Here is a 25512-nt window from a genome sequence, read left to right as displayed (position 1 = left end):
CGAAATGCGCCATGCTCGTCACCCTGCTTTACCCTTTCAGATAGTGTCTTGAACGCACGAACAAAACGCCTCTGTTTGGATATAACTATGGATTATTTGGGACGAAACCAACATTTGTTATCCTGTTGGGGGTAGGGGGCAGTATTGACACGGCTGGATAAAAAACGTACCCGATTTAATCTGGTTACTACTCCTGCCCAGTAACTAGAATATGCATATAATTATTGGCTTTGGATAGAAAACAATCCAAAGTTTCTAAAACTGTTTGAATGGTGTCTGTGAGTATAACAGAACTCAAATGGCAGGTCAAAACCTGAGAGATTCCTTTACAGGAAGTGGCCTGTCTGACCATTTATTGGCTTTCTTTGACATCTCTTTCCAAAACTTAGGATCTCTGCGGTAACGTGACACTTCCCACGGCTCCAATAGGCTCTCAGAGCCCGGGAAAAACCTGAATGTCGTCATTCCAGCCCCAGGCATGAAACACATTATCGCCTTTGTCAAGTGGCCGATCAAGGGACAGTGGGCTTAGGCGCGTGCACTGGCCGCCCCCGTCTTTCTGTTTTTTCCTCTGTTTACCGAAAAGGAGATTCCCGGTCGGAATATTATCGCTTTTTTACGAGATAAATTGCATAAAAATTGATTTTAAACAGCGGTTGACATGCTTCGACGTACGGTAATGGAATATTTAGAATTTTTTTCACGAATTGCGCCATGCTCGTAACCCTGATTTACCATTTCGGATAGTGTCTGGAACGCACGAACAAAACGCCGCTATTTGGATATAACGATGGATTATTTGGGACCAAACCAACATTTGTTATTGAAGTAGAAGTCCTGGGAGTGCATTCTGACGAAGACAACAAAGGTAATAACATTTTTGTTATAGTAAATCTGATTTTGGTGAAGGCTAAACTTGCCGGGTGTCTAAATAGCTAGCCCGTGATGGCTGGGCTATGTACTTAGAATATTGCAAAATGTGCTTTCACCAAAAAGCTATTTTGAAATCGGACATATCGAGTGTATAGAGGAGTTCTGTATCTATAATTCTTAAAATAATTGTTATGCTTTTTGTGAACGTTTATCGTGAGTAATTTAGTACATTTTTTGTAAATTCCCCGGAAGTTTGCGGGGGGTATGCTAGTTCTGAACGTCACATGCTAATGTAAAAAGCTGTTTTTTGATATAAATATGAACTTGATTGAACAAAACATGCATGTATTGTATAACATAATGTCCTAGGTGTGTCATCTGATGAAGATCATCAAAGGTTAGTGCTGCATTTAGCTGTCTTCTGGGTTTTTGTGACATTATATGCTAGCTTGAAAATGGGTGTGTAACGTTCATCGTCGAGTGATGAGGAAGAGGACCAAAGCGCAGCTGGGAGCGAACACATGTTTATTCTTAACACTGGAATAAACACGTACACAAAACCAAGAAAATGCCGATACGTTAACTGCTCAAACAAAGAGGCAACACCCCACAAAATGCGTGGGGGAAAAAGGAACTTAAATGTGATCCCAATCAGAGACAACTAGAGACAGCTGTCTCTGATTGGGAATCGACAGAACCCAACATAGAATTAAACCACATAGAGCTCACACAAGGCTATAACGCAAACATAGAAACAAACCAAGGAAAAATATCCAACATGACACACCTTAACCAAAATACCCGAGTTCACCTGGTCAGGGCGTGACAGGGTGTCTGATTATTTCTGGCTGGGTACTTTGCTGACATAATCTAATGTTTTGCTTTCATTGTAAAGCCTTTTTGAAATCGGACAGTGTGGTTAGATTAACGAGAGTCTTGTCTTTAAAATGGTGTAAAATAGTCATATGTTTGAGAAATTGAAGTAATAGCATTTCTAAGGTATTTGAATAACGCGCCACAGGATTCCACTGGCTGTTACATAGGTGGGACGATTTCGTCCCGCCGGCCCTAGAGAAGTTAAGTTTTCTGAAAATAAACGCAATTGACAGTGAGAGGACATTTCTTTTTTGGCTGGGTTTATATTGCAGCAAAAAAAATTGTCCGTTTTCAAATAAAACCACATTTAATAAACATGAAATTGATTTCAATATCATTTAAATATACTGTGTAGGCCTATGCTGTAGGTAGGCTCTTAACAACAAGTTAAGCTTTATTTTGATGTATTGCACTTGTGATTTCATGAAAATTTAATATTTATAGTAATTTGAATTTGGCGCTCTGCAATTTCACCAGAAATTGTCAAAATGGGACGGTAGCGTCCCACTAATCCGCAAGAAGTTAACAAGAAGTGAAGCTTTATTTTGATGTATTACACTTGTGATTTTATGAAAGTTAAATATTTATAATACTGTAGTTTGTATTTCGCGCTCTGCAATTTCACTGGATGTTGGCCAGGTGGCAGCAATAAACTCAACCAAACGTTTTCTGTAGTAGCGGATCAGACCTGCACAATGGTGAGAAGGAATTTTGGACCATTCCTCTTTATAAAACTTTCAGTTCAGCAATAATTTTGGGATGTCTTGTGTGAACTGCTCTCTTGAGGTCATGCCACAGCATCTCAATCGGGTTGAGGTCAGGGCCACTCCAGAAGGCGTATTTTCCTCTGAAGCCATTCTGTTGTTGATTTACTTTTGTGTTTTGGGTTGTTGTCCTGTTGCATCACCCAACTTCTGTTGAGCTTCAATTTGCAGACAGATAGCCTAACATTCTCCTGCAAAATGTCTTGATAAACTTGGGAATTCATTTTTCCGTCGATGATAAACCATGATGCCCAAACCATGATGCTCCCTCCACCATACTTTACAGGTGGAATGAGGTTTTGATGTTGGTGTGCAGTGCCTTTTTTTCTCCACACATAGTGTTGTGTGTTCCTTCCAAACAACTCCACTGTAGTTTCATCTGTCCACAGAATATTTTGCCAGTAGCGCTGTGGAACATCCAGGTGCACATTTGCAATGATTTTTTTGGACAGCTGTGGCTTCTTCCGTGGTGTCCTCCCATGAACACCATTCTTGTTTGTTTTACGTATAGTAAACTCGTCAACAGAGATGTTAACATGTTCCAGTCTTTAGCTGACACTAGGATTCTTCTTAACCTCATTGAGCATTCTGCGCTGTGCTCTTGCAGTCATCTTTGCAGGACTGCCACTCCTAGGGAGAGTAGCAATAGTGCTGACCTTTCTCCATTTATAGACTATGTCTTACCGTGGACTGATGAACATCAAGGCTTTATGCAATTCAACAATTCACAATCTTAGGTCTTCTGAGATTTATTTTGTTCGAGGCGTGGTTCACATCGGGCAAGGCAGCTCTAACCAACATCTCCAATCTCGTCTCATTGATTGGACTCTTTACTCCAATTAGCTTTTGGAGAAATCATTTGTCAAGGGGTTCACATGCTTTTTCCAACCTACACTGAATGTTTAAATTATGTATTCAATAAAGACAAGAAAAAAGCAATAATTTGTGTGTTATTAGTTTAAGCACATTGTTTGTCTATTGTTGTGAATTTGATGACCAATTTATGCAGAAATCCAGCTAATTCCAAAGGGTTCACATACTTTTTCTTCCCACTGTAATTCAAAGGTAATAAAGATAAAACTATTGGAAGACAGAGAGGACTACCCCTCGACTACTATGAATCTTTTAATCATGACACTGACTGTGTGATTTTCTCTCTTTTTTTTTACTCTACCCTTACTGTCTTCTCTCAACCTACCTCTTCTGCAATCTCCTAGTTTATGATGTTACAATTTCTATCTTTATTCTCTCTCATCTTTTCCATCTCTGATGTCTCCACCTCCCAATCTCTCTTCATCTGTGTCTGTCTTGCTCTCTCTACCCCACCTCCGCTCCCATCTTCTCTGATTCTTTCTAACCGCCTCCCCCGCCTCCCCCTTGATCTCAAAATAGCCTTTCTTACAAGGGGAGTTGAACAATTAATATTTAATGCAGATATTCTCATCTGCATCCTTCTCTTCTGGACATTCCTCAGTTACATGTACAGTGAGGGAAAAAAGTATTTGATCCCCTGCTGATTTTGTACGTTTGCCCACTTACAAAGAAATGATCAGTCTATCATTTTAATGGTTGGTTTATTTGAACAGTGAGAGACAGAATAACAACAAAAAAATCCAGAAAAACGCATGTCAAAAATGTTATAAAATGATTTGCATTTTAATGAGGGAAATAAGTATTTGACCCCTCTGCAAAACATGACTTAGTACTTGGTGGCAAAACCCTTGTTGGCAATAAGAGGTCAGACGTTTCTTGTAGGTGGCCACCAGGTTTGCACACATCTCAGGAGGGATTTTGTCCCACTCCTCTTTGCAGATCTTCTCCAAGTCATTAAGGTTTCGAGGCTGACGTTTGGCAACTCGAACCTTCAGCTCCATCCACAGATTTTCTATGGGATTAAGGTCTGGACACTGGCTAGGCCACTCCAGGACCTTAATGTGCTTCTGCTTGAGCCACTCCTTTGTTGCCTTGGCTGTGTGTTTTGGGTCATTGTCTTGCTGGAATACCCATCCACGACCCATTTAATGCCCTGGCTGAGGGAAGGAGGTTCTCTCCCAAGATTTGACGGTACATGGCCCCGTCCATCGTCCCTTTGATGCGGTGAAGTTGTCCTGTCCCCTTAGCAGAAAAACACCCCCAAAGCATAATGTTTCCACCTCCATGTTTGACTGTGGGGATGGTGTTCTTGGGGTCATAGGCAGCATTCCTCCTCCTCCAAACACGGCGAGTTGAGTTGATGCCAAAGAGCTCCGTTTTGGTCTCATCGGACCACAACACTTTCACCCAGTTGTCCTCTGAGTCATTCAGATGTTCATTGGCAAACTTCAGACGGGCATGTATATGTGCTTTCTTGAGCAGGGGGGCCTTGCGGGTGCTGGTGGATTTCAGTCCTTCACGGCGTAGTGTGTTACCAATTGCTTTCTGGTGACTATGGTCCCAGCTGCCTTGAGATCATTGACAAGATCCTCCCATGTAGTTCTGGGCTTATTCCTCACCGTTCTCATGATCATTGCAACTCCACGAGGTGAGATCTTGCATGGAGCCCCAGGCCAAGGGAGATTGACAGTTCTTTTGTGTTTCTTCCATTTGCGAAAAATCGCACCGACTGTTGTCACCTTCTCACCAAGCTGCTTGGCGATGGTCTTGTAGCCCATTCCAGCCTTTTGTAGGTCTACAATCTTGTCCATGACATCCTTGGATGGCTCTTTGGTCTTGGCCATGGTGGAGAGTTTGGAATCTGATTGATTGATTGCTTCTGTGGACAGGTGTCTTTTTATTCAGGTACCAAGCTGAGATAAGGCGCACTCCCTTTAAGAGTGTGCTCCTAATCTCAGCTCGTTACCTGTATAAAAGACACCTGGGAGGCAGACATTTTTCTGATTGAGAGGGGGTCAAATACTTATTTCCCTCATTAAAATGCAAATCAATTCATAACATTTTTGACATGCGTTTTTCTGGATTTTTTTGTGGTTATTTTGTCTCTCACTGTTCAAATAAACCTACCATTAAAATTATAGACTGATAATTTCTTTGTCAGGCAAACGTACAAAATCAGCAGGGGATCAAATACTTTTTCCCCCTCACTGTACATACAGAACGCAATCAGAGGGTCAATTATTATAAAGCCTCATTAATTTCTTAAATGCATTAACAAGTATTCTAATTTATGTTAGACAGTGCTGATGAAAGCACTTTCAGGAGATAATGATTTTAATTAACTATTTCATCAAGTGTATATTACATTGCATTACATTGTATTGTTGAAAAGCGAGTGCAGTATACTATCTATTCTACAGTAGGGATAGACAGATACATTTATATTATATTAGCAGATTACGTAAACCAAGATGCAACATATTATTGACACAATACAGTGCCATCGGAATGTATTCATATACAGCCTTCTAAAATGTATTAAATATTTTTGGTTCCTCATCGATCTACACAATAACCATTTGCATAAGTATTCAGACCCTTTATTCAGTACTTTGTTGAAGCACCTTTGGCAGTGATTATAGCCTCACGTCTTCTTGGGTGTGATGCTAAAAGGCTGGCAGACCTTTATTTGGGGAGTTTCTTCCATTCTTCTCTGCAGATCCTCTCAAGCTCTCAGGTTGGATGGGGAGCGCCACTGCACAGCTTTTTTTCAGGTCTCCTCAGATGTTCGATCTGTGCAACTCATGAACATTCAGAGACTTGTCCCGAAGCCACTCCTGTGTTGTCTTGCCTGTGTGCTTAGGGTTGTTGTCCTGTTGGAAGGTTGAACCTCCTCCCCAGTTTGAGGTCCTGAGCGCTCTGGAGTAGGTTTTCATCAAGGATCTCTTTGTGCTCCGTTCATCTTTGCCTCGATCCTGACTAGTCTCCCAGTCCCTGACGCTGAAAAACATCCCCACATCATGATGCTGCTGCCTCCACCATGCTTCACTCTAGGGATAGTGCCAGGTTTCCTCCAGACGTGACTCTTGGCATTCAGGCCAAAGAGTTCAATCCTGGTTTCATCAGACCAGAGAATCTTGTTTATCATGGTCTGAAAGTCCTTAAGGTGCCTTTTGGCAAACTCCAAGCGGGCTGTCATGTGCCTTTTGCTGAGGAGTGGCTTCCGTCTGGCCACTACCATAAAGGCCTGATTGGTTGAGTGCTGCAGAGATGCTTGTCCTTCTGGAAGGTTCTCCCATCTCCACAGACGAACTCAGGAGCTCTGTGAGTGTGACCATCTGGTTCTTGATCAGGGCCCTTCTCCCCTGTTTGCTCAGTTTAGCCGGGCAGCCAGCTCTAAGAAGAGTCTTGGTGGTTCCAAACGTCTTCCATGTAAGAATGATGAATGCCACGGTGTTTTTGGGGACCATCAATGCTAGATATTTTTTTTTTGGCACCCTTCTCCAGGGCCCTCGTTTATCAATGTTGCATATGAACAGAAGTTTTCGTAAACCATGTGTGCGATCATTTCTAAGCAAAGTGTGGGATTTGTCAATTTGTACTTCTACTTGAGAATGTGTGTAAATTTAAGCACACCTATGACCTTGCGCATGCACAGCACCGTGTGGTAGGAAATTCAAACTGCTAATGAAATACCATCCACCAAATGAAAGAGAAAGGTTGACACACAGTACTGGACCAAATCATAAACTATGAAGAAAAAAGATAATACATTAATGTATTTCTTTTATAGACACTTAATCTACTAATAGTTTTTTTAGGGTGCTATCGAATTCATAAACATGAAACAATTTAAGCCTAATTGAATAATAAAGTAAATTAGAGAGTGGAATGTAAGGTTGGAGGCAATTTAGTTTAACCAGTATTAATAATATAAAAAGGCACCATTGAGGCATTGTGACTTGTCCAAAATGGAAAATAGCTGCATTACGCAGGGAGCGTGTTTTCAATGAGCATGCAGATTTTTTTGCTGAGAGCGACGCTTGGTTTATTAGATTTTGTTTTTCAAGGCATTTTATTGTATCTCTGCAACCAACTCTCTCCAGTATTAGAAAGGGAAACGAAACGCACCAATGCCATCCCAGTGCATACCCAAGTCCTCTCCACCCTGGGATTTTTGGCCACTGGAAAATTCCAACGGGAGATTGTGGATTGGTCTGGCATTTCACATCCATGAGCTGAATATTGCCTGCAGTCCTTCATGGCATTATTTCATTGACCTCACAATACATGCAGTTTCCATACACTGCTGTGCAACAGGCCAGAGTGAAAGTGGATTTCAATACCATAACTGGATTTCCCAATGTCATTGGAGCAATTGACTGCACCCACATTGCAATAAGACCACTATCATTGAACAAATTCAATTCTGTCGATGTGCAGGTCATCTGTGATTTACAGTTGTGACTCACCAACTGGATGTAGCAACATTTGAATCTCTGTTTTTTACATTGAATAAAAGTAGACTCAGAGCTACAAAATGGTATATCATACACTGCATTTAACCTGTTAGGGCTAGGGGGCAGTATTGACGCGGCCGGATAAAAAAACGTACCTGATTTAATCTGGTTACTACACCTGCCCAGTAACTAGAATATGCATATAATTATTGGCTTTGGATAGAAAACACCCTAAAGTTTCTAAAACTGTTTAAATGGTGTCTGTGAGTATAACAGAACTCATATGGCAGGCCAAAACCTGAGAATATTCCATGCAGGAAGTGGCCTGTCTGACAAGTTGTGTTTCATCTTGGCTCTTTTTATTGAAGACTGAGGATCTTTGCAATAACGTGACACTTCCTACGGCTCCCATAGGCTCTCAGAGCCCGGGAAAAAGCTGAACGATATCGAGGCAGGCTCTGGCTGAAACACATAATCGCGTTTGGCAAGTGGCCGATCAGAGTACTATGGGCTTAGGCGCGTGCCCGTGTCGACCGAATGCTTTATTTTCTTTCGTCTGTTTACCTAAACGCAGATTCCCGGTCGGAATATTATCGCTTTTTTATGAGAAAAATGGCATAAAAATTGATTTTAAACAGCGGTTGACATGCTTCGAAGTACGGTAATGGAATATTTAGAATTTTTTTGTCACGAATTGCGCCATGCTTGTCACCCTTATTTACCCTTTCGGATAGTGTCTTGAACGCACGAACAAAACGCCGCTATTTGGATATAACAATGGATTATTTTGAACCAAACCAACATTTGTTATTGAAGTAGAAGTCCTGGGAGTGCATTGTGATGAAGACAGCAAAGGTAATAACATTTTTCTTATAGTAAATCTGACTTTGGTGAGTGCTAAACTTGCTGGGTGTCTAAATAGCTAGCCCTGTGATGCCGGGCTATCTACTGAGAATATTGCAAAATGTGCTTTCACCGAAAAGCTATTTTAAAATCAGACATATCGAGTGCATAGAGGAGTTCTGTATCTATAATTCTTAAAATAATTGTTATGCTTTTTGTGAACGTTTATCGTGAGTAATTTAGTAAATTCACCGGCAGTGTTCGGTGGGAATGCTAGTCACATGCTAATGTAAAAAGCTGGTTTATGATATAAATATGAACTTGATTGAACAAAACATGCATGTATTGTATAACATAATGTCCTAGGGTTGTCATCTGATGAAGATCATCAAAGGTTAGTGCTGCATTTAGCTGTGGTTTGGGTTTATGTGACATTATATGCTAGCTTGAAAAATGGGTGTCTGATTATTTCTGGCTGGGTACTCTGCTGACATAATCTAATGTTTTGCTTTCGTTGTAAAGCCTTTTTGAAATCGGACAGTGTGGTTAGATTAACGAGAGTCTTGTCTTTAAAATGGTGTAAAATAGTCATATGTTTGAAAAATTGAAGTTTTTGCATTTTTGAGGAATTTGCGCCACGGGATTTCACTGGCTGTTACGTAGGTGGGACGAAATCGTCCCACTGGCCCTAGAGAAGTTAAAAACATGGCTGATGACTCCCCTCACAAACCTCTCAAACCAACAAGAGGCAAGGTACAACCAAGCTCACAGACGCACAAGAACAACAATGGAGCACACCATAGGCCTACTGAAAGGGCGTTGGCTGTGCTTGTCTGGGACAGGAGGCACATTGCAATACCAGCCTAGCAAGGTTTGCCTCTGAAATGACATTCCTTCAAATGCCATTACATGAATGTAATACAATTTGCAAATTCCTTTTCAGGTTTGCTACAAGGCTTGCAAGTGTGGTCTACAGCATTGCAATCAAAAATGGCATTCCACTGAATGATCCACCCAGACCGGGAGTGTTTCCCACCACCCATAGCCCTGGCACTGAGGACAAGAGTCAATATCATATAACGGTTTAAGGTATCTGTTTTTCCAAATATTGTAATCCAATTGACAAGGAAAACACATTTACATTGCATTTGTCTCACATGTTTGACACAATCAACAAGTTCTTTAAATGATTGATTTATCTCTCTCAGGCCGTAGCATACATCCTCCAGCTGCTGTTTGAGTCCAATAATTGATGTGTTGATCTCTTTTTGTTGATTCAGGACTGCGTCAGTCAAAACATGCGGCGCAGCTGAAGCATGAGTCACTCTGCCCTCCTCCTATTGCACTTATATCCCTTTTGTTGGTCCTACTTTTTTTGCATATGTTTTCAAATCAAACCATTTATTTTTAATTTCATTAACTATTCTGCACTCAGATGAGGCATAATTTACCACAGCTCTAACCTGCTCCTAGCTCAAACCTCTTATTTGTCAAGCCATTGCTGAGTGCTCCAAAAAGTATGGCTTGTTTTGCTTCCACTTCAGTGATCAAGAGTTATATTTTAGAGTCAGAAAAGTTCTTTGTCTTCTTTGATTTCTCCATGTTGGCGGACAGAAATTAGTGGTAATTCTTGCAGCTTTAAAGGGAAAGTTTGTGACCATAAATGGTCATTTAGGGCAGTTCCTTGTGTAAATGAGACTTAATATGCACTAGCACAGTGTTTTAGAACGTGTCTGATTTATCAAGGCAAAATACTTACAGGTGTGTGTAAATCAGGCGTACGCGCAATTGATAAATACCAACTTTTTTGTACTTGCGAACATTCAAAATGTTCTTCGTACGAGTTCATTTAGAAGCTTTTCTACGCAACATTGGGCCCAGATCTTTGCCTCGACACAATCCTGTCTCAGAGCTCTACGGACAATTCGTTTGACCTCATGGCTCAGTTTTTGCTCTGTCACGCATTGTCAGCTGTGGGACATTATGTAGACAGGTGTGTGCCTTTCCAAATCATGTCCAATCGATTGAATTTACCACAGGTGGACTCCAATCACATTCTAGAAACATCTCAAGGATGATCAATGGAAACAGGATTCACCTGAGCACAATTTCGAGTCTCATAGCAAAGGGTCTGAAACTTTATTTATATAAGTTCTGTTTTCTTATGTTTAGCAAATTTGCTAAAATTACTAAAAACCTGTTTTCGCTTTGTCATTATGGGGTGTAGATTTCACTCAAACCTCGATAGAGGACCCACTTGGTCACGAAGTATGGCAGTCTGTCTTGACACTGATAACACACCACACCATTGCGAACACCCACTCCACTTTGTTGGTGATATGATGAGAAAAAAACAACTCAAAAAGGCTAAACCTCAAAACAGTCTTAGAGGACTGCTTAATCTGTGATGTGCTGATCGATTCAGGCCCAACAATTTCCCTCATATCTCAAACTTTGCTGGACAAACTCAAAAGGGTGGTGGGCCCAGCAAAACACAGTGGTGTAAAGGACTTAAGAGTAAATACTTTAGTTGTTTTTTTGGGGTATCTGTACTTCTACTTTAGTATTCATATTTTTGACTTCACTACATTCCTGAAGAAAATGTGCTTTTTACTCCAAACATTTTCCCGGACACCCAAAAGTACTCATTATATTTTTGAATGCTTAGCAGGACAGAAATGGTCCAATTCCCACACTTATCAAGGGAACATCCCTGGTCATCCCTACTGCCTCTGATCTGGCAACTCCCTAAACACAAATGCTTGGTTTCTGAAGGATGTCTGAGTGTTGGTGTGCCCCTGGCTATCCGTAAATTAAAAAAACACTAACAATTGTGCCAACTGGTTTGCTTAAAATAAGGAATTTTAAATGATTTTTACTTTTGATACTTAAGTCCCTTTTTTGAAATTACATTTACTTTTGATAATTAAGTATATTTCAAACCAAATACTTTTACTCAAGTAGTATTTTACTGGGTGACTTTCACTTTTTATAAAATTTTACTAGGCAAGAACAAATTATCATTTACAATAATGGCCTTCACCAGCCAAACCCAGACAACACTGGGCCAATTGTGCACCGACCTATGGAATTCTCAATCACAGCCAATTGTGTTACAGCCTGGATTTGAACCAGGGTGTCAATTGTCACACCTATAGCACTAAGATGCAGTGCCTTAGACAGCTGCGCCACTCAGGGTCCCCTTTTATTTGAATCATTTCCTATTAACCTGTTATGGCTAGGGGGCAGTATTTTCACGGCTGGATAAAAAACGTACCCGATTTAATCTGGTTACCACTCCTACCCAGTAACTAGAATATGCATATACTTATTACATATGGATAGAAGACACCCTAAAGTTTCTAAAACTGTTTAAATGGTGTCTGTGAGTATAACAGAACTCATTTGGCAGGCAAAAACCTGACAAGGTTTCAGGCAGGAAGTGGCCTGTCTGACAAGGTGTCGTTCTTCTTGTCTCTGTTTATTGAAGAGTGAGGATCTTAGCTGTCCCGTGACACTTCCTATGGCTGCCATAGGGTCTCAGAAGGCGGCAAAAAGCTGAATCGTGGCTTTGCAGGCTCTGGCTGAAAAAAAGTAGCGCGTTTGGGTAGTGGCTGGTTACAGTACTGTGAGACTCAGGCTTGTGCCCGCGTCGACCGAAAGCTTTGTTTACTTTCCTCTGTTTAGCTAAAAGGAGATTCCCGGTCTGAATATTATCGCTTTTTTACGAGAAAAATGGCATAAAAATGGATTTTAAACAGCGGTTGACATGCTTCGAAGTACGGTAATGGAATATTTAGATTTTTTTTGTCACGAATTGCGCCATGCGCACGACCCTGATTTACCATTTCAGATAGTGTCTGGGACGCACAAACAAAACGCCGCTATTCGGATATAACGATGGATTATTTTGGACCAAACCAACATTTGTTATTGAAGTAGCAGTCCTGGGAGTGCATTCTGACGAAGACAACAAAAGGTAATCAAACTTTTATAATAGTAAACCTGATATTGGTGAGTGCTAAACTTGCCGGGTGTCTAAATAGCTAGCCCGTGATGCCTGGGCTATGTACTTAGAATATTGCAAAATGTGCTTTCACCAAAAAGCTATTTTAAAATCGGACATATCGAGTGCATAGAGGAGTTCTGTATCTATAATTCTTAAAATAATTGTTATGCTTTTTGTGAACGTTTATCGTGAGTAATTTAGTAAATTCTTAGTGAATTCCCCGGAAGTTTGCGGGGGGTATGCTAGTTCTGAACGTCACATGCTAATGTAAAAAGCTGGTTTTTGATATAAATATGAACTTGATTGAACAAAACATGCATGTATTGTATAACATAATGTCCTAGGTGTGTCATCTGATGAAGATCATCAAAGGTTAGTGCTGCATTTAGCTGTCTTCTGGGTTTTTGTGACATTATATGCTAGCTTGAAAAATGGGTGTCTGATTATTTCTGGCTTGGTACTCTGCTGACATAATCTAATGTTTTGCTTTCGTTGTAAAGCCTTTTTGAAATCGGACAGTGTGGTTAGATAAAGGAGAGTCTTATCTTTAAAATGCTGTGAAATAGTCATATGTTTGAAAAATTGAAGTTTTTGTATTTTTGAGGAATTTGTAATTCGCGCCACGCCTATCATTGGATATTGGAGCAGGTGTTCCGCTAGCGGAACGTCTAGATGTAAGATTAAGGTATCTTTACTTTTACTCAAGAATGACAATTGGCTACTTTTTCCACCACTGGCAAAACGTTGGTTAAAAACGGAACGATGTGACACTGAAGTTTGAGGTTTCACTCAGGCTACCTAGCCTCTCACGTCTCCCACTACAACTGAACTTCCTTAGCGTGTCACTTATCCACCCTGTGTACGTGACTAGCATTGACACCAAGCAGATGCTGATTGGCGTAGATTTAATAGACTGTTTGGTATAACTAATGGATTGGAAAAACAACCAAGTATGGCCACAAATACCCATGCCACCTCCACTGACCCCACCACCTTCATCGAAGGCTACCTGCATTACAGTGGTTTGTTGCAGCATAATACAGCACAGCTTGTGTGGTATTATAATTCTATGGCCCGTTATTTCAGTGCCAACCACTGGTACCATTAATGCTAGTTATTGCTAGTTTGACCACCAGAGGGGATCTAGTGGCCTTCAATAGTGGCTGTATTCGAGAATTTAAAACCTTTCTTTGTAAGAACATAGTATATGGGACTGATTAAGAAATGTTGCTTAATTAATTTGATTAATACTATGGTGTTTCTATTCCAAGACAAATGAAAAACCCTCTGGGTTTCAATTAGGATGGAATGGAAAATATGGCGCTGTATAACGTGATGGTCGGGAGTAGGCTACACAGTACTGGGCTATTTAGCTAAAGAATCCCCGTGTCGTGCATGGGCACGTGGGACACCGGGGTTCAATTCCCCAACAGGGAGGAAGGAGTAGACTGTCCTTGTAAATAATAATTTGTTCTTAACTGACTTGCCTAGTTAAATAAACGGTTACACTAGGAGCATAATATTTCAACATAATCTTAATCGAACCAATACCCAAACGGAGAGTCGGTCAAAATAAAAATCTCATTGATTTATCAAGACCAGTCCCCATGCTTGTCTCAGAGCAGAGCGAAGCGGTGCTAAAATTGTTGTAGGTAATTGCTTCAAACTTCAATATGCTCTTTAAATAAATAAGACCTATACCGCTTTTAACAGCACATTACTCAACACTAGTGAGACTCACGTCACCTACGGTAGATCAAAAAATGTGACCCTCCGCCAATAATTACATAGAGAGGATTGGAGGATTCTAAATGAAAACCAAAAGTCTGTCATGCCCTGATCTGTTTCACCTGTTCTTGTGATTGTCTCCACCCCCTCCAGGTGTCACTTATTTTCCCTGGTGTATTTATCCCTGTGTTTCCTGTCTCTCTGTGCCAGTTCGTTGTGTATGTTCAAGTCAACCAGCGTGTTTTTCCAGTGCGCCTGCTTTTCTATTCTCTTTTACTAGTCCTCCCAGTTTTGACCTTTGTCTGTTTTTCTGGACTCCATTCTGCCTGCCCTGACCTCGAGCCTGCCTGCCATTCTGTACCTTTGATCTGGTTTAATTTTTGCCTGTCCACGACCATTCTCTTGCCTACCCCTTTAGGATTGTTAATAAACATATTGGACTCTAACCATCTGCCTCCTGTGTCTGCATCTGGGTCTTGCCTTGTGCCCTTATAAAGCCGCCTCATGGGTCACCCGGTGGCGGCTGGCAGGGGTATCTATAGCAACGCATTTTGCATTGTGATGTCTTAGACAGCTGCACCACTGGGGAGGCCCCATCCAGAAAGTATCGAAATACAGAGAAGTGTTGGTAAAGGTATATTGTCCTGCTAATAGCCCATAATGGGCTATTATAATAATGTACAGGTCAGGATAACCAAAACATGTATTAAACACTATCAGAAAGAATTTTGGTACTCATTTTGATCCAAAGCCATGAATGAGTGAGTCACTCAACTTTATGTAGGTGCCGCTATATGACTGTGCCATCAACCTAATAATATATAACGATATTTTGAGGGTTATTTTATTTATTTTTTAAATGAAAGTGACCGATTTCGTAATCTGAATAAAGGCCAAAACATTAATTTATGTTTTTAGGGACTCCCAATCACAGTCGGATGTGATACATAATAATTAACTGAGAACCTAACTTAGAAATATATTGGACTATAGAATACTCCCCCTACCCTCCATCTAGCAAGTCTATTGTCCAGCTACCTGCTAGAACAGTTGGAACTTTTCCCTAGTCAGCGCCATTATTAGTGCAGTGCCCCTTAAAGTGTTGCTCTACCCAGTGTTGTGGGGTGTGGGTCGTGCAAAATTGTCAGTTATTTAGGTTTATTTCGCCTATTTATTGTCAGTTAGAGACACAGTAGGACCCAAACCATAATCAGTGCTCTAACTCCCCCTTACGCTGGTTTGGAACAATGAAGTGGTGATACAGGGTACCGTACTAAAGCACAAATTACCCAAAACTTTTAGCGGAGCAACCACTGTACATTACGCAACGACGAAGGAACGGCAACATCAACAGAGAAACCCCTGGTGAACTTGGTCATGATTCTGAAATTAGTGGCAGTGTGACAAGTTTAACTCTAAAGTTGACCGAACATGAGGTTTTCCAGTTTGGCTTGGGTGACTCTCCAGCCGACGCATACCGCCCTCCACTGATGGGAGGCGTGCGCCTAAGTGGCACAATGGTTGATTATGCTATACTGGCAACCTGGTCGGAAAAATCAGCAATCAGTTTGGAAATGTTCAACAACATTTCAAACGTGTCTAACTGCAACCCCCTTGTTCCGAAAACATTCAAATTCCCACTGGAAACGACTCCCCAGACAACATTCACTCTGCATTGGCCTCAAGGAAGTACACTACCGTTCAAAAGTTTGGGGCAACTTAGAAATGTCCTTGTTTTTGAAAAGCACATTTTTTGTCCATTTAAAATAACATCAAATTATCTAACTCAGCAAAAAAAGAAACGTCCTTTATCAGGACCTTGTCATTCAAAAGATAATTCTTAAAAATCCAAATAACTTCACAGATCTTCATTGTAAAGGGTTAAACACTGTTTCCCATGCTTGTTCAATGAACCGTAAATAATTAATGAACATGCACCTGTGGAACAGTCGTTAAGACACTAACAGCTTACAGACGGTAGGCAATTAAGGTCACAGTTATGAAAACTTAGGACACTAAAGAGACCTTTCTACTGACTCTGAAAAACACCAAAAGAAAGATGCCCAGGGTCCCTGCTCATCTGCGTGAACGTGCCTTAGGCATGCTGCAAGGAGGCACAAGGACTGCAGATGTGACCAGGGCAATAAATTGCCATGTCCATACTGTGAGACGGCTAAGACAGCGCTACGGGGAGACAGGACGGCCACTGATCATCCACACAGTGGCAGACCACGTGTAACAACACCTGCACAGGATCGGTACATCCGAACATCACACATGCGGGACAGGTACAGGATGGCAACAACAACTGCCCGAGTTACACCAGGAACACACAATCCCTCCATCAGTGCTCAGACTGTCTGCAATAGGCTGAGAGAGGTTGGACTGAGGGCTTGTAGGCCTGTTGTAAGGCTGGTCCTCATCAGACAACACTGGCAACAACGTTGCTTATGGGCACAAACCCACCGTCGCTGGACAAGACAGGACTAGCAAAAAGTGCTCTTCACTGACGAGTCACTTTTTTGTCTCACCAGGGGTGATGGTCGGATTCACATTTATCGTCGAAGGAATGAGCGTTACACCGAGGCCTGTACTCTGCAGCGGAATCGATTTGGAGGTGGAGGGTCCATCATGGTCTGGGGCGGTGTGAAAAACCATCATCGGACTGAGCTTGTTGCCATTGCAATCTCAAAACTGTGCGATACAGGGAAGACATCCTCATGTGGTACCCTTCCTGGAGGCTCATCCTGACATGACACTCCAGCATGACAATGCCACCAGCCATACTGCTCATTCTGTGCGTGATTTCCTGCAAGACAGGAATGTCAGTGTTCTGCCATGGCCAGCGAAGAGCCCGGATCTCAATCCCAATGAGCACGTCTGGGACCTGTTGGATCGGAGGCTGAGGGCTAGGGCCATTCCTCACAGAAATGTCCAGGAACTTGCAGGTGCCTTGGTGGAAGAGTGGGGTAACATCTCACAGCAAGAACTGGCAAATCTGGTGCAGTCCATGAGGCGGAGATGCACTGCAATACTTAATTCAGCTGGTGGCCACACCAGATACCAGAGGTGTGGACTCGAGTCACATAACTTGGACTCGAGTCAGACTCAAGTCACAAATACGATGACTTGCAACTCGACTTTGACTTTAACACCAATGACTTGGACTTGAGCCTTATGACCTGACTTGATACCCTCCCCAAGCCCAAATGTTAAAAATGAAGCTATTAAAAAAAGTGTGCAGCGCATCAACACTTCATTTAACGGATTACAGTTTGAATCGGACAGCAGCCAATCAAATTGTGCCAGCTGAGAAAAAGTTGTGCGTGGCAGTGTAGAGGAACGTCGGCAGGTGAATTCAGATGGAGCCCTTGGAAAGATGAAACCCCAAATTATTATTTTCGGATATAAAGATGACGCTGTATCAACAAAAACGGATTGCAACTTGCAAAACATGCGGGAAGAAAATTACAGACGGGGGCGCAACAATTTCCAACTTTGTTCGACATTTGAAGCTGCACAAAGAACGATAAGTCGTGGCTAATATAGCCGACAGCTATATATTTTATTACTTTACTAGTGTATCATGTAGGCTAACGTAACATTAAATCAATGAGCCTCCACACAGTTAGTCAGTGCGAGAACATGATCATTGCACCCAAGATTGGCTAGGCAGTTGGTAGCCTAAATCCTGCCTGATGTTACTAAAACCATTGACATACGTTAGCCTACTGTAACCACACAGAGAGTAAGAGAGTGTGTGTGTGTGTGTGTGTAAGGTTGGGCGATTGTGTACAAGCCTACATCACCCGATTGCGCCCCGTAGCGATCCTCAATAGTCAATCACTATTAGGGGTGGGGGGGGTTCTTTCTCATGGCTACCTATGTATTTCCATGGAAATATAATGTATATTTGGAAAGTAATAAATATATAGATATTTTTAAAAGCATTCATGATTTGTGTAAATGTAATATACTAACTGTTACGCTTGTTAAAAATATGAAATGGTATTTCATTTGGTGAAGAGCACATGACTTGTTTAGGACTTGAGATGTTATTTGATACTTGACTTGACTTGAGACTTGTAAAACAATGACTTGGTCACACCTCTGCCAGATACTGACTGTTACTTTTGATTTTGACCCCCCCCCCCTTTGTTCAGGGACACATTATTCTATTTCTGTTAGTCACGTCTGCGGAACTTGTTTATGTCTCAGTTGTTGAATCTTATGTTATTTACACATGTTAATTTTGCTGAGTTTACATAGGCTGAGTTTACATAGACGTACAGAGGCCTATTATCAGCAACCATCACTCCTGTGTTCCAATGGCACATTGTGTTAGCTAATCCAAGTTTATCATTTTAAAAGGCTTATTGATCATTAGAAAACCCTTTTGCAATTATATTAGCACAGTTGTTCTGACTAAAGAAGCAATATAACTGGTCTTCTTTAGACTTGTTGAGTATCTGGAGAATCAGCATTTGTGGGTTCAATTAAAGGCTCATAATGGCCAGAAACAAAGAAATATCTTCTGAAACTCGTCAGTCTATTCTTGTTCTGAGAAATGAAGGCTATTCCATGTGAGAAATTGCCAAGAAACTGAAAATCTCATACAGCGCTGTGTACTACCCCTTCACAGAACAGCGCAAACTGGCTCTAACCAGAATAGAAAGAGGAGTTGGAGGCCCCGGTGCACAACTGAGCAAGAGGACAAGTACATTAGTGTCTAGAAACAGACGCCTCACAAATCTTCAACTGGCAGCTTCATTAAATAGTACCCGCAAAATACCAGTCTCAACGTCAGTGAAGAGGCAACTCCGGGATGCTGGCCTCCTAGGCAGAGTTGCAAAGAAAAAGCCATATCTGCGGCCAATAAAAAGAAAATATAAAGATGGGCAAAACTTCAGACACTGGACAGAGGAACTGTCTAGAAGGCAAGCATCCCAGAGTCGCCTCTTCACTGTTGACGTTGAGACTGGTGTTTTGCGTGTACTATTTAATGAAGCTGTCAGTTGAGGACTAGCCTGTCTTCAAAGAGGCATCTTCATGAACAAATGGAAGGAAATCAACTCTGTTGTTCTGTTCAGGACTACACGAGAAGTCACCGGATAGTGGACAACTACAGAGAAGAACAACAGTAGAAGACTTGTTGAAACCATTTTGGGACAATCAGAGTATTACAAGCGTGCCGCGAAAAGGCCCAACCCCCTTTCCAAGGCCCTGTCCACGAGAGCGATCCGGCATTTCACATAAATACATTCATGATTCCTTACTGAAAGAGGGTGGCGGTTCGTGTGCAAAGTATATGATTTCTGTAAGTGAGAGTAGTAACTAAATTTACCAAGGTTAAGTGTCTCTGACCCCTCTCCATCTCTTTTGTAACAAGCAGCCATATTGTTGTCATTCCACTAGGTACCTGTTTTAACGTATTAAGTGTGTATATTAATTCTGTGTTACCATTTTAATTAGCTAGTAAATAAGTAAACCAATTTGTATCGTACTGAATCATAAGTAAGGCTCAGGTTTTTGCAGATGCAAGGTTACAACTGTTCAGAATGATGATATGATACGAGGTTATGATTAATAAGTTGACTGTTTTTAGATGTGAGAGGTAAAGACCTTTTAGAGTTTAATTCGGGATATAGTAACTCTTTAAAGAACCGCTCTCGTGGTGCCCCAGATCCTAATGAGTTAATTGTTACATGATTCATTTAATTGAGTAACAATTAAACATAGTTAGGTAATTAGATAAATAACAGTCTTCAGATTGATGTTAAAGTCAAGTCACGATAGGGGTATTGCGTGTAGATTGCTGAGAATGTTTTTACAATTTAATGCATTTTAGAATAAGGCTGTAACAAAATGTGGAAAAAGTAAAGGGCTCTGAATACTTTACGAAGGCACTGTATGTGTGATCCGAATATCTTATTTTACTTCCTGACCATTTCACTGAGTTGTACATAAATAAAATAAAATGATTTCCAGACAGATGTTCATCTGACAGAGCTACAGTATGAGTTTATGAAGGTCAATACTCTTATAGCAGCCAGCGCTCTATCTCACTGAAGCATCTAGTGTGTGTGTGTGTGAGTACAAACTACGCATGATCGTGGTCTGATCCCTGATAAAGTCCCTGATGTGATTGCGACTTATCCAGTGTTAAATACTGTCTCCACCCAATTCACAGCAATACTGTCTCCACGTGATTCATAGCTCTCCATTCATACAGCGGGGAGATGGACTTTTTACTGCAATCTCTGCAACTACTAGTTCAACCCTGCATATACACACATATGCACAGGCATACTCAAGCACCCAGGCATACACACACATACACACTCACTCTTCTCATTCCTGCAGACAAAGCGGAATTTCACAGAACTGCGCCAAATCACTGATTTCCATACATCCCCCTGAGCTCATATGCTGAGGAGATCCCAGGGCACGAGGAAAAAAACCACTTAGCTGTGACTCTAGCCCCCCCAGCCTTAAACTCACACATGCACAGACACACGCACCTGGCAGGGTGTGGGGAGGCGAGGCTGACAGATTGGGAGGACGGAAGCATCACTGAAGGGTCTCGTCTCCTCACAAAATAAGAATACCAACGTCCCCAAGTCCCCATCCTCCCCCAGCCTCCCTAATCTCTCTCCCTCCTCTCTCTCCCTCTCCACATCTCTCCTCCCAGACCACGCCAGATCCACTTTCAAGGCTTTTAGCAAGCAAAACACCATGGCTGCAAACATCTATAACCATTATACAGACACGCATACCAAAAAATAACACCATGCGGCTCGGTGCACTGCAGTTAGCTCTGGTGGAAGCAGAATTAGACATTCTGTTTCTCTGCAGTTAGTTCTGGTGGAAGCAGCAGAATGAGGCTTTTTGGTCTCATGTGCCATCCCCCTCAGAGTGGGGAAGAGAAAGGGAGGAAGGGAGGCAAGCAGGCGTGCAGGCAGGGAGGGAGAAACAGACTGGAATAGGTGAAGAGACAAAAATAGGGATGTGAATTAATTGAGGGCGAAAATGGGCAGCACCAGAGCATGTCTGTGGGAGATGTGTGCGCGTAAGTGTTTTCTCATGTCGTGTTTGTGTGAGAATGTATTAATATTTATGATTACTCGGATCCCACCTATTTCTCAATAGTTTTTTTTCCTTCACACATTCAGACACACAATGAAGTGGAAAATTACACCCAGATGGAAGAGAGATTGCAAGAGAGAGAGAGAGAGAAAGTGGGAAAGAGAGGGATATGCACTAAGTGTACAAAACATCAAGAACACCTGCTCTTTCCATGACAGCTGAATACAGGTGAAATCTATGATCCCTTATTGATGTCACTTGACTCCACTTGAATCAGTGTAGATGAAGGAGAGGAGCCAAGTTAAATAATGATTTTTAAGCCTTGAGACATGGATTGTGTATGTGTGCATTCAGAGGATGAATGGGCAAGACAAAACATTGAACGGGGTAGTAGGTGCCTGGCGTAACGGTTTGTGTCAAGAACTGCAACGCTGCTGGGTTTTTCACGCCCAATAGTTTCCTGTGTGTATCAATAATGGTCCACCACCCAAAGGACATCCAGCCAACTTGACACAACTGTGGGAAGCATTGGAGTCAACATGGCCCAGCATTCCTGTGGAACGCTTTCAACACCTTGTACAGTTCATGCCCTGATGAATTGAGACTGTTCTGAGGGCAAAAGGGGGGCCAACTCAATACTAGGAAGGTGTTCCTAATGTTTGGTACAGTGAGGGGAAAAAAGTATTTGATCCCCTGCTGATTTTGTACGTTTGCCCACTGACAAAAGAAATGAACAGTCTATAAATGTAATGGTAGGTTTATTTGAACAGTGAGAGACAGAAAAACAACAAAGAAATCCAGAAAAACACATGTCAAAAATGTTACAAATTGATTTGCAATTTAATGAGGGAAATAAGTATTTGACCCCCTCTCAATCAGAAAGATTTCTGCCTCCCAGGTGTCTTTTATACAGGTAACGAGCTGAGATTAGGAGCACACTCTTAAAGGGAGTGCTCCTAATCTCAGTTTGTTACCTGTATAAAAGACACCTGTCCACAGAAGCAATCAATCAATCAGATTCCAAACTCTCCACCATGGCCAAGACCAAAGAGCTCTCCAAGGATGTCAGGGACAAGATTGTAGACCTACACAAGGCTGGAATGGGATACAACACCATCGCCAAGCAGCTTGGTGAGAAGATGACAACAGTTGGTGCGATTATTTGCAAATGGAAGAAACACAAAAGAACTGTCAATCTCCCTCAGCCTGGGGCTCCATGCAAGATCTCACCTCGTGGAGTTGCAATGATCATGAGAACGGTATCAGCCCAGAGCTACACGGGAGGATCTTGTCAATGATCTCAAGGCAGCTGGGACCACAGTCACCAAGAAAGCAATTGGTAACACACTACGCCGTGAAGGACTGAAATCCTGCAGCGCCCGCAAGGTCCCACTGCTCAAGAAAGCACATATTATACATGCCCGTCTGAAGTTTGCCAATGAACATCTGAAATGATTCAGAGGACAACTGGGTGAAAGTGTTGTGGTCAGATGAGACCAAAATGGAACTCTTTGGCATCAACTCAACTCGCCGTGTTTGGAGGAGGAGGAATGCTGCCTATGATCCCAAGAACACCATCCCCACCATCAAACATGGAGATGGAAACATTATGCTTTGGGGGTGTTTTTCTGCTAAGGGGACAGGACAACTTCACTGCATCAAAGGGACGATGGACGGGGCCACGTACTGTCAAATCTTGGGTGAGAACCTCCTTCCCTCAGCCAGGGAATTGAAAATGGGTCGTGGATGGGTATTCCAGCATGACAATGACCCAAAACACACAGCCAAGGCAACAAAGGAGAAGAAGCACATTAAGGTTGAAGAAGAAGCACATTAAGGTCCTGGAGTGGCCTAGCCAGTCTCCAGACCTTAATCCCATAGAAAATCTGTGGATGGAGCTGAAGGTTAGAGTTGCCAAACGTCAGCCTCGAAACCTTAATGACTTGGAGAAGATCTGCAAAGAGGAGTGGGACAAAATCCCTCCTGAGATGTGTGCAAACCTGGTGGCCAACTACAAGAAACGTCTGACCTCTGTGATTGCCAACAAGGGTTTTGCCACCAAGTACTAAGTCATGTTTTGCAGAGGGGTCAAATACTTATTTCCCTCATTAATCTAACCACACTGTCCGATTTCAAAAAGGCTTTACAACGAAAGCAAAACATTAGATTATGTCAGCAGAGTACCCAGCCAGAAATAATCAGACACCCATTTTTCAAGCTAGCATATAATTTCACAAAAACCCAGAAGACAGCTAAATGCAGCACTAACCTTTGATGGTCTTCATCAGATGACAACCCTAGGACATTATGTTATCCTGTTAGGGCTAGGGGGCAGTATTGACACGGCTGGATAAAAAAACATACCCGATTTAATCTGGTTACCACTCCTACCCAGTAACTAGAATATGCATATACTTATTACATATGGATAGAAAACACCCTAAAGTTTCTAAAACTGTTTGAATGGTGTCTGTGAGTATAACAGAACTCAAATGGCAGGTCAAAACCTGAGAGATTCCTTTACCGGAAGTGGCCTGTCTGACCATTTCTTGAACTTCTTTTCCATCTCTGTCTTTTACTAAGGATCTCTGCTCTAATGTGACACTTCCTACGTCGTCCATAGGCGCTCAGAGCCCGGGAAAAACCTGAATGTCGTCATCCCAGCCCCAGGCTGAAACACATTATCGCCTTTCTCAAGTGGCCGATCAAGGGACTCTGGGCTTAGGCGCGTGACCTGACCGCCCCCGTCTTTGTGATTTTTTTTCCTCTGTTTGCCGAAAAGGAGATTCCCGGTCGGAATATTATCGCTTTTCTTCGAGAAAAATGGCATAAAAATGGATTTTAAACAGCGGTTGACATGCTTCGAAGTACGGTAATGGAATATTTAGAATTTTTTTGTCACGAATTGCGCCATGCGCACGACCCTTCTTTACCATTTCGGATAGTGTCTGGAACGCACGAACAAAACGCCGCTATTCGGATATAACGATGGATTATTTTGGACCAAACCAACATTTGTTATTGAAGTAGCAGTCCTGGGAGTGCATTCTGACGAAGACAACAAAAGGTAATCAAACTTTTATAATAGTAAATATGATTATGGTGAGTGCTAAACTTGCCGGGTGTCTAAATAGCTAGCCCGTGATGCCTGGGCTATGTACTTAGAATATTGCAAAATGTGCTTTCACCAAAAAGCTATTTTAAAATCGGACATATCGAGTGCATAGAGGAGGTCTGTATCTATAATTCTTAAAATAATTGTTATGCTTTTTGTGAACGTTTATCGTGAGTAATTTAGTAAAATGTTAGCGAATTCCCCGGAAGTTTGCGGGGGGTATGCTAGTTCTGAACATCACATGCTAATGTCAAAAGCTGGTTTTTGATATAAATATGAACTTGATTGAACAAAACATGCATGTATTGTAGAACATAATGTCCTAGGATTGTCATCTGATGAAGATCATCAAAGGTGAGTGCTGCATTTAGCTGTCTTCTGGGTTTTTGTGACATTATATGCTAGCTTGAAAAATGGGTGTCTGATTATTTCTGGCTTGGTACTCTGCTGACATAATCTAATGTTTTGCTTTCGTTGTAAAGCCTTTTTGAAATCGGACAGTGTGGTTAGATTAACGAGAGTCTTGTCTTTAAATAGCTGTAAAATAGTCATATGTTTGAGAAATTGAAGTAATAGGATTTTTAAGGTTTTGAAAATCGCGCCACAGGCTTCAAGTGGCTGTTACGTAGGTGGGACGAATTCGTCCCGCCTAGCCCAGAGAGGTTAAACAATACATGCATGTTTTGTTCAATCAAGTTCATATTTATATCAAAAAACAGCTTTTTACATTAGCATGTTGGTTTGGTCCAAAATAATCCATCGTTATATCCGAATAGCGGCGTTTTGTTCGTGCGTCCCAGACACTATCCGAAATGGTAAATCAGGGTCGCGCGCATGGCGCAATTCGTGACAAAAAATTTCTAAATATTCCAATACCGTACCTCG

This window comes from Salmo salar, chromosome 11 (genome assembly GCF_965601325.2).
Source record: "Salmo salar chromosome 11, fSalSal1, whole genome shotgun sequence".
In the NCBI taxonomy this organism is placed as follows: Eukaryota; Metazoa; Chordata; class Actinopteri; order Salmoniformes; family Salmonidae; genus Salmo; species Salmo salar.
The sequence above is the reverse complement of the archived record's forward strand: the minus strand, read 5'-3'. Positions refer to the sequence as shown.